The following is a 10,330-nucleotide window of genomic DNA, read 5'->3' as shown; positions in this document are numbered from 1 at the left end:
CGTTTTTTTTGTTTGTTGATCAAAATAAATAAAAAGAAACACAATTGGAATTATTAAGGTCATTGGCAACTTCAAATGAATCAGGTGCATTGTTCACTTGTTTCAATCAAATAGAAACCATGATTGCAAAACTCCCACATGGCGGGGCCCGTGTGGTTGAAAACAAAAGAAATATATATACAAATGCAAAGGAAAGAAACCGAATTTGCAGGGGTTGTTTTTGTTAATCTGAGGTGCAAGGACGCGCGCGTGTCGCCAAGACGAGCAGCTCACATTTCTTCCACCGTGCGTGTAGCTCAGACATCCCCCTGGCGTCCCCTTCTTTTGTCTGCGAAATCTCTTGTGCATGCATGGTACGCTTCTTCTTTTTATTCAGTCAAAAAAATAAGGGAAGAAACCATGTCATGCATCGCCACAGACAAAAATTGCAAAGGCGGCTGAAGTTTCTTTTCGCACGTAGCTGGCACGTTTGGCGATCTCCATGTGCTTTCGCCGCGTGCAACTCCCTATCAGTGTTGTTGTTTGTGTCCGAGTAGAATTATTTGATTAACAAAGAACTACTCCTATTTTACTCCTGAAGGTTACCATAGGCGAATAATTTTCTAAGGAAAAGGCGGCTTCCTGTTATCTACTCATCCATGGTCGCCACAGATTTAATAAATCATATCAAGTGCTGTTTTCTATTTTGATCACCATAAAATCAATCTTGCAAGATCTACAATTTTAAATATATGTACATGGTTAAGCCATACATTTAATCTTTATCTCTCCTACAATTCTACCCTAACAAAACCAACGAATTTAAGCAGCAGAAAATACTTCTTAGCAAAAAAACCATTAAAGCTCTGCAAAATTTTTCTTGTAAAGTTTATTAATTTCATTTATTGAAATTAAGGAGAAAAGTGTTGCCCAATTTATTTCACACCATTAAAGCATTACAAATTGTAACACTCATTATTTAAAGCTATCTTGATTGTATTTAATATCATTTGATGGAAGCTTTAAATTCTTAGAGCGATAGATAGAACCCTAGATTGATAGATATAATTTTGGTTCTCTCTATATTTGGTGCTTCAAATTATTTATATTCGGAGTTGTAAGCAAACTTTTACGGTTTAATTTCTTAATAATAAGAATTATTCCGTGAATCTCTTAGTGTTTGTTTATTTCATTTTCGAGGTTTATTTTCCGCGGCGATTAATTTTAGAAAACGAAGAACATACATTCACCCCCCTCTATATGTACATTTGGACCTAACAATATCCCAAGGACCAACAACAAGTACCGCCAGAGCTAGAACTTTTTAGATGACTAAGAAATCTCCGGCTCAGGATTCGGATGTAGTTGCATGTACGCTTTCTCTGAATTCCGTATCTGTTAACGTTTTATTTGATTCAGGAGCGTCTAAATCTTTTATATCCATGAATTATGTGAATAAAATACAATTAATGTTGGAAGACTTAGATGAACCTTTGACCATAGAGGTGGCTAATAAGGATAAAGTGAATGTAAGCCAATTATGTCCTAAGTGCTCCATAGAGATATCAGGAAATTCTTTCCCTGTTGATCTAATACCTTTTGAGTTAGGAGAATTCGATGTTATTCTAGGCATGAATTGATTGTTTCTGTATAAGGAAAATATTGAATGCAAGAAAAAGAGAGTTGTTATGTATACCACAGATAATGTAAGGATAAGCTATCAAGGACATAAGCAGGACAAGAAGTTTCTTTCAGTACTACAAGCAAAGAAATTGTTGCGGTAAGGATGTGAAGCATATTTGGCTCATGTGCTGGACACTAAGAAAAAGACCCCTACCTTGGATGAGATTCCCATAGTTAGAGAGTATCCCGACGTCTTTCCAAAAGAATTGCCAGGAATACCATCTGATCGAGAAATAGAGTTCTCCATTGATTTGAAACCAAGAGCCGAACCAGTTTCTAAAGCTCCATATCGAATGGCTACAGTGGAAATGAAAGAATTGGTCAAGCAACTTCAAGAACTATTGGATAAATGAGTTATCCGACCAGATGTTTCTATGTGGGGTGCTCCAGTGCTATTCGTAAAGAAAAAGGATGGAAGTATGAGGTTATGAATTGATTACAGAGAGCTAAACAAGTTGACGATAAAGAATAAGTATCATTTACCGAGGATTGATGATTTGTTTGACCAGCTGAAAGGAGCATGCTATTTTTCAAAGATTGACTTAAGATCTGCTATCACCAACTAAAGATCAAGCCTGAAGATATACCCAAAACTGCATTCAGAACAAGGTATGGCCATTATGAGTTCTTAGTGATGTAATTTGAATTCACCAATGCACCAGCGACTTTTATGGATTTAATGAACCGGATGTATAAGGAGTACTTGGATAAGTTTGTTATTGTATTTATTGATTACATCCTCATCTATTCAAAGACTCCAGAAGGTCACGTAACGCACCTAAGGATTTCCCTTCAATGGCTGAGAGAAAAACAACTATATGCAAAGTTTTCCAAGTGGGAGTTTTGGTTGTCAGAGGTACAGTTTCTTAGACATGTGGTAAGCAAGGAAGGTATCAAGGTAAACCCAGTAAAGATTGAAGCTGTATCCAAGTGGGAGCAACCAAAGACTCCGACAGAAGTGAGAAGTTTTCTTGGGCTAGCAGGATATTATCGAATATTTGTGAAGGATTTCTCTAAGATTGCATCCCCGTTAACCAAGCTAACCAGGAAGAATGAGAAATTCATTTGGACAGAGAAATACGAAGAAAGCTTCCAGGAACTGAAGAAGAGGTTAGTGTCAGCCCCAGTACTAGCATTTCTAGATGAGACGGGAAATTTTGTGATTTATAGCGACGCTTCTTTAAAGGGTTTAGGTTGTGTACTGATGCAATACTATAAAGTCATCGCTTATGCCTCCAGACAATTAAAGCCTTATGAACAGAAGTATCCAGTCCATGATCTTGAGTTGGAAGCTATAGTATTTGCTTTGAAGCTGTGGAGACATTATCTATATGGAGAAAAGTGTGATATATACACGGATCATAAGAGCTAGAAGTATATATTCACCCCTGAGGACTTGAACATGAGACAGAGAAGGTGGCTAGATTTAATCAAAGATTACAATTGTTCCATCATTTATCATCCAGGTAAAGCCAATGTGGTGGCTAATGCCTTGAGCAGAAAAGAGAGGCTGAATATGGTTCAGATTGCAGATGAGCTAGCACAAGATTTGAAAAGGATGGAAATTGAAGTTCGAGTTCCAAGAGAAGAGAAGGAGCAACTGTACGAGATTATCTTTCAACTAGCATTGATGGAAAAGATTAAGAGATGTCAAAAGGGAGTTATGGAACAGAAATTGGATACTTTAACAGGAGAAGAACTATGTACGCAAAAAGATAATCAAGGTATGTTTAGATTCTCTTCCATAATTTGGATTCCCAATGTGACGGAACTAAAGTATGAAGTGTTACGTGAAGTGCACAACCCTCAGTTTTCTATCCACCCTGGGAGCACTAAGATGTACCAAGATTTGAAGAAAAACTTCTGGTGGCTAGGAATGAAGAAGGATATTGCAAATTGGATTAGCAAATGTCACGTGTGCCAGACTGTGAAAGATGAACATCAAAGGCCAAGCGGATTATTACAATCTTTGGAGATTTCCCAGTGGAAGTGGGAAGAGATTGTAATGGATTTTGTGGTAGGATTGCCAAAGATGAGAGCTAATCACGACGCTATTTGGGTAATCATTGACAGATTGACAAAGTCAGCACATCTTCTCCCAATCAATGAAAGATATTCTCTGGAAAAGCTAGTTAAGATGTATTTGGATGAAATATTGACTAATCATGGAGTTCCTATGTCCATCGTATCAGATCGAGACCCAACATTTAATTCAAGGTTCTGGACCAAGTTCCAAGAATGTTTAGGAACCAAGTTGAATATGAGTACCGCCTATCATCCTCTGACGAACGGTCAAAGTGAGAGAACAATCCGGACCATTGAAGATATGTTAAGAGTTTGTGCTTTGGATTTTAAAGGAAATTGGGACGAACACTTACCTTTGATTGAGTTCTCGTACAACAACAGCTATCATGCCAGCATTGGAATGCCGCCTTACGAAGCTCTGTATGGACGTAAGTGTAGATCACCATTGTATTGGGATGAAATAGGAGGGAAGAAAGTGTTAGGTCCTGAACTGGTCCAGCAGACCAAAGATGCAGTGGTATTGATTCGGAAAAGATTAGAAGCAGCCCAGGATAGACAGAGAAAGAATGCGGATTTGCATCGAAAAGATATGAATTTCGAAGTAGGGTCATTGGTATTGCTAACAGTATCGCCTTGGAAAGGATTCATGCGATTTGGTCAGAAAGGTAAGCTTAGCCCCAGATTTATAGGATCATTTGAGGTTTTAAGAAAAATAGGAACTACGAGATAGCGTTACCCACGCAGATGGAACATATCCATAATGTGTTCCACGTATCTATGTTGAAGCCATATATTCCTGATTTGAATCAAGTTATAGAGTACGAACCGATTGAGCTTCAGCCAAATTTGTCCTATGTGGAACAGCCAATCCAAATTCTAGATCGTAAAGAGCGAGCCCTTAGGAATAAGTCAATCCCCATAGTGAAAGTACTTTGGAGAAATCCTCGAGTAAAAGAGTCTACTTGGGAGTTAGAGTCAGACATGTTTGATAAATATCCTCATTTTTTTAGTTAAGTCAGATTCTGGGGACAGAATCTTTTTAAGGGGGGAGGATATAACGACTCGTATATTTTGTATTATTTTAAAAGTGTAAATATTGAATAATTAATTAAATAAAATATGTGTACTGGTTTTGATAGCGGTGTGTTGTTCTTATTATTTATGTGTGATTTATTGGTGTATAAGGTTGAATTGTGTAATTAATTATTGAGTTTTATTATTCTGTTTCGCCTTTAAAAGTGATTTTATTCCAGTTTTATTTTCATAAATATTTGGATTGTCTCAAAAATTGTTTTTATGATTTAATAATTTCAATAATAATATTTTGGATTTTATAAAATTGAGAAATCAATATTTTATTAATTATTTATCTTTAAATGATTTTCTGATTTCATTTATTTGTAAAATCAGTATTTAATTCCAAAATTCTTCAAAAATTATGAAACTCATATTTTATGAAATTTATAATATTTCGAGAATTTTAAAATTATTTTAGAAATTCTTGGGATTAATTTCACCCGCGCGTTGATTCTTTTAATTGTTAAAAGCGGGTATAAATTTGAGTTTCAGAAATTGTTTTAAAATTTTAAAATTTACGTTTTAATTAACTTCGGGATATTTATAGTATTTTAAGATTATTTTGGTAATTTTTCGCATTTGTTTTAAGTGTAGCTCGGGCTCGGGTCGTTAATTAGTAAAATACGGTACGATACCGGGCATATAATTAAGCAAGGGACACGTGTTAATCTTTTATCAGCTTGTTAGATACGTGCCACCAACCTGTTTAACCCCATTTCTTTCAATTAAAAATATACACACACGGTTCACTCTCTCCCTCCTCTCTCCATCTCTCTCGCGCGTCTCTGTCACTCCTCTCGTCTCTCTCACGCATCTCTCTCTCTCCACTCATCTCTCTTGTTTCTCTCTCTCTTTTCTTCCATTCCTCCCTCTCTCCTGTCGCCTCCGTCCTTCCTTTCACCGGATTCTTCTATTTCCCGACCTATTTTTTTTCCGGTGACCCACCGCTTGTTTGTCTTGCTTGGCTGGTTCGATGTGTGTTGTTAATTTGTGTATATACATATATATATATATATACTTATGTATATGTGTGTACCTGTGTGTGATTGTGTGTGTAAGTGTTTGTGTGTGTGGTGCGGTGGCGCGTGTGCAGTGCGGTTGTGCAGTGTTTGTGCGGCTGTGCTTCCTGTTGGGTTGGTTTCTTTGGGCCTTGCATTTTGGGCCTAGTTGTTTGGGCCTTGTTGGGCCGTTTGGGTGCTGTTGGTTTAGACTGTTACAATTTTAATTTTTTTAATTCCTTTTTCTGCAGGAAATTAAATGATTACCATTCGTGAATTTACATTATTTTGCGTGCAGAAATCGTTACATTAATCAGTAGAATTTATTCGGACACCCGAATATTTTTCGGGCACCAATAAACTTTGCCGCCATCCGCGATAAATTTTTACGAGCGGACGGTGGACGGTGATGATTTGTATCTGAGTCCTAAATATTTAAAACATATAAAAATGATTCCTATAAATTATTTCCGAAACTAAATAAGTAATCGTGTTGCGAGTAGTATGGAATTGTAATTATGGATTGTTGTGATTTTGGACGTCGATTATGATCGACGGGTAAGCTTATAAACGGAAAAATTGCTGTCAAAATTTTCTAAAATTCTATTTTAAATACGAGAAACATGCGTGATAATATAAAACATTTTACCTTTATGTGAATACGGATTACGTGATTATGTGTATAATTGTTATATGAGTCGGGTTATCGAATTGGGTTATTGGGATTCGAGGATATCAAACATGTCGATATGACTAATTAGGATATTCTGTTACTGTAGATCCTGGTCGAGTTTCGCAAGGATCCATGTCGATATGACTAATTAGGATATCAAGCTATGCTGAGCGGCCGTGCAGGAAGCTGAGCGCCTGCTCAGCTATGCTGAGCGGCCGCGCAGGGACGGGAAATTAGAATATTTATTTTAGACTTCTATTTTTGTTTGGCTTCCAACTTCTGTGTAATCTGAGTTTTATGGGACTTCTATATAAGTAGATTCAGAGACGTTTCACGTGTGTTGAATCGTTGTATTAATCGAGGAGCGGAGGAGATAAGGAAGAAGACCGTTTTAGCACACCGCAACGAAGAGGAAGCATATTTTCTTGTGATTCTTTATTTCGTTGTAACGTTGGATGCTAGTTTTCTTTGCTTTGAACCTATTTACTCTTGTGACATACTTTGGTTTAATATAATTAGTTTAGTTATTATTCTCTTGTGTTTATTTATCATGTTTTCATATGAACCCATGGTGACGATAAGTGCTATCATGGGCTAATCGTGATCATGGGGTCGTAACGGATTTACTATGGAATTCTTTAGTTAGTTGTTTAATACCTTAGTGTGTGATGATTGTATGATATCTAGTATTGGTTGTGCGTATTCGTCTTATGTACGTCGCGAACATATAAGATAAGGTGTTAATCTCTTGTGAAGCGACAGTGAATCTCGAGATTTAGAACTTGCCATGCTAGCATAGGTTCATGTATGATGTTGCATGATTAGTGGGTAACTCTAACCGTTTTATTCGCCCTGTGTAATCAAAAGGAATAACTTGTGCTTAAATCATTATGTTGTCAATTTCTGTAGACATATAGGGACTCAACATAATTGATGCCTATTCAACTTCTATCTTAATTGTGGATGTTTGGTAGAATGGTATTAGTACAATGAAAGTTGGTTTTTATCAGTTTTGTGTTATTCGATTAATATCATCACTGTTGCATGCTAAGGGTAATAACAATGACTATTGAAGGAAGTAGTAATGAAGTTGTGATCTCGTGAGTGTTTTAATATTATTGATTCGATGTGTTAATTAAGTGGTTAATTTTAGTAGTTAATTGTAGTTAATAATTAGTTAATAATTCTAAGTGTTATTGTCTTAACATTGAGAAGTAAACATACATTGGTGAGTGAGTTTAATTGAACATAATTAGTTTGAGTCTCTGTGGGAACGAACTAGAAAGTATTCTATATTACTTGCGAACACATATACTTGCGTAAATATTAGCGCATGTTTTCGCCCTAACAAGTTTTTGGTGCCGCTGTTGGGGACTTGGCGTATTTGTTTAGTTTATGTACTTACCATCATTGGTCGTTAGGACTCAGTGATTAAGACGTATTTGTTACTTATTGTTTCTGGTTGTGTTTCAGGTACTTTAGCGAGCGTTTATGAAAACTCGTTCTCGTACTCGCAAGAGGACTTTAGATACAGCTGAGGAGACAGACGAAGTTCTTGATATTCCGGAGAAGATAGATTTTGAAGATTCGGATTCAGGAAGTGAGCAGAAAGAACCAGTAATCATGGGTGATCGTATTGTTCCGGCCGATCCAGCTCTAATGGACTTTTCTCGGCCTAAAATTGATGACATTCAGTCAAGCATTCTTCATCCGGCTATTCAAGCTAACACCTTTGAAATCAAGTCGGGCACTATTCAGATGGTGCAGAATTCTGTTTCTTTTGGAGGTGCTGCGACTGAAGACCCCAACATGCACATAAGGAATTTTTTCGAGATCTGTAGTACTTTCAAATATAATGGCGTGACTGATGAGGCTATCAAGCTGAGGCTTTTCCCATTCTCACTGAGGGATAAAGCTAAGGACTGGTTACATTCTGAACCAGCTGGGTCCATCACTACTTGGCAAGATCTTGCGCAAAAGTTTCTGGTGAAGTTTTATCCAATGGCAAAGACTGCTGCTATGAGAAGTGCTCTTACTCAGTTTGCGCAGAAACCTACAGAATCTATGTGCGAAGCTTGGGAACGCTACAAGGAAATGTTGAGAAAGTGTCCACATCATGGAATGCCCGATTGGATGGTGATCACTGGTTTCTATAATGGTTTGGGGGCCCAATCTCGGCCCATGCTCGATGCAGCAGCTGGAGGCGCCTTGTGGGCCAAAAGCTATACGGAGGCTTATAATCTTATTGAGACTATGGCTGCAAATGAGCATCAAAACCTAACTCAGAGGATGATGCCTGGGAAGGTAGCAGGTATTCTGGAAGTCGATGCAGCCACCGCTATTGCAGCGTAGCTCCAAGCGCTGTCTATGAAGGTCGATTCTCTAGCTACCTATGGAGTCAATCAAATAGCTATGGTCTGTGAGCTTTGTGCAGGTTCTCATGCTACGGATCAGTCTTCTCTTGTCAACGAATCTGTTCAGTATGTGAACAATTATCAGCGACAACAGCAGCCTGTGCCAGCTACTTATCATCCTAACAACAGAAATCATCCAAATTTCAGCTGGGATAATAATCAGAATGCTATTCAGCCACCATATCAGCAAGGTGTGAGTAAACAGTTCAATCCACCTGGATTCCAGCAACCACAACAGTATGCTCAAAGGCAATCATATCCTCAACAGGGAAGTTCAGCTGCACCCACTAGTGCTGATTTTGAGGAACTTAAGCTGTTGTGCAAGAGTCAAGCGGTTTCTATCAAGACCTTGGAAAATCAAATCGGTCAAATAGCCAATACAGTGCTCAATTGTCAACCTGGAACACTTTCCAATAAAATGGAAGTACCAGGCAGGAAGGAAGCTAAAGAGCAAGTCAAGGCTATTACCTTAAGGTTTGGGAAAGTTGTGATGCTGAAAAGGCAAAAGAAGGAGAAGCTGAAGTTAGAGATAAAGAAGCAAAGCAAAAGGAGAAAGCGGTGGAACCAAGGAAGACTACTGTTTAACACACTCTGCCTGAGGGTAATACAGGGGAGAAACAGCTCTATCCTCCACCACCTTTCCCTAAAAGATTGCAACAACAAAAGCTGGATAAGCACTTCGGTAAATTTCAAGAGGTGTTCAAGAAACTTCACATCAATATACCTTTCGCTGAGGCTCTGGAGCAAATGCCTAGTTATGCGAAGTTTATGAAGAGTATTCTTTCAAGGAAGGTGAAACTGGATGACCTTGAGACCGTTGCTCTAACGGAAGAATACAGCGCTGTGCTGCAACAAAAGTTACCTCCAAAGCTTAAAGATCCAGGTAGCTTCACCATTTCTTGCACCATTGGCAAGTTGTCGTTTGACAAGTGCCTTTGTGATTTGGGAGCAAGCATCAATCTGATGCCGTTGTCGATCTTTAAAAAGTTGGATTTGCCTGATCCAAAACCCACCTACATGTCTCTACAATTGGCTGATCATTCTATTACTGACCCAAGGGGCATAGTGGAGGATGTGCTAGTCAAGGTGGATAAGCTCTTCTTTCCTGCAGACTTTGTTATTTTGGATTTTGAGGAAGATAAGAAGATTCCCATAATCTTGGGAAGACCTTTCTTGGCTACTGGTCGTACCTTGATAGATGTGCAGAAAGGTGAACTTACTATGCGGGTGCAGGATCAGGATGTGACCTTCAATGTATTCAAAGCAATGAAATTCCCTACAGAAGATGAGGAGTGCTTAAAAGTGGATGTGATTGATTCTGCGGTTACTTCAGAACTCGATCATATGCTAATGTCTGATGCATTAAAAAAGGCCTTAGTGGGGGATTTTGATAGTGATGATGAAGATGGCAATGAGAAATTACAATATCTTAACGCTTCTCCCTGGAGGCGAAAGCTGGACATGCCGTTTGAATCTCTTGG

The 10,330-nt window shown here is 38.1% G+C and overlaps 1 non-coding gene across 1 annotated transcript; it reads right to left on the bottom strand.

Annotated features, from left to right (window-relative positions):
* Nucleotides 1-8,451: 8,451 nt before the first annotated feature.
* Nucleotides 8,452-8,558, bottom strand: LOC141699025 (small nucleolar RNA R71). The gene has a single exon (XR_012565516.1). It is a non-coding gene; the product is annotated as a small nucleolar RNA R71 (small nucleolar RNA).
* Nucleotides 8,559-10,330: the final 1,772 nt, after the last annotated feature.

Source organism: Apium graveolens, chromosome 11 (genome assembly GCF_009905375.1).
Source record: "Apium graveolens cultivar Ventura chromosome 11, ASM990537v1, whole genome shotgun sequence".
NCBI classification, from domain to species: Eukaryota; Viridiplantae; Streptophyta; class Magnoliopsida; order Apiales; family Apiaceae; genus Apium; species Apium graveolens.
This window is presented reverse-complemented; position numbering and strand designations above follow the sequence as displayed.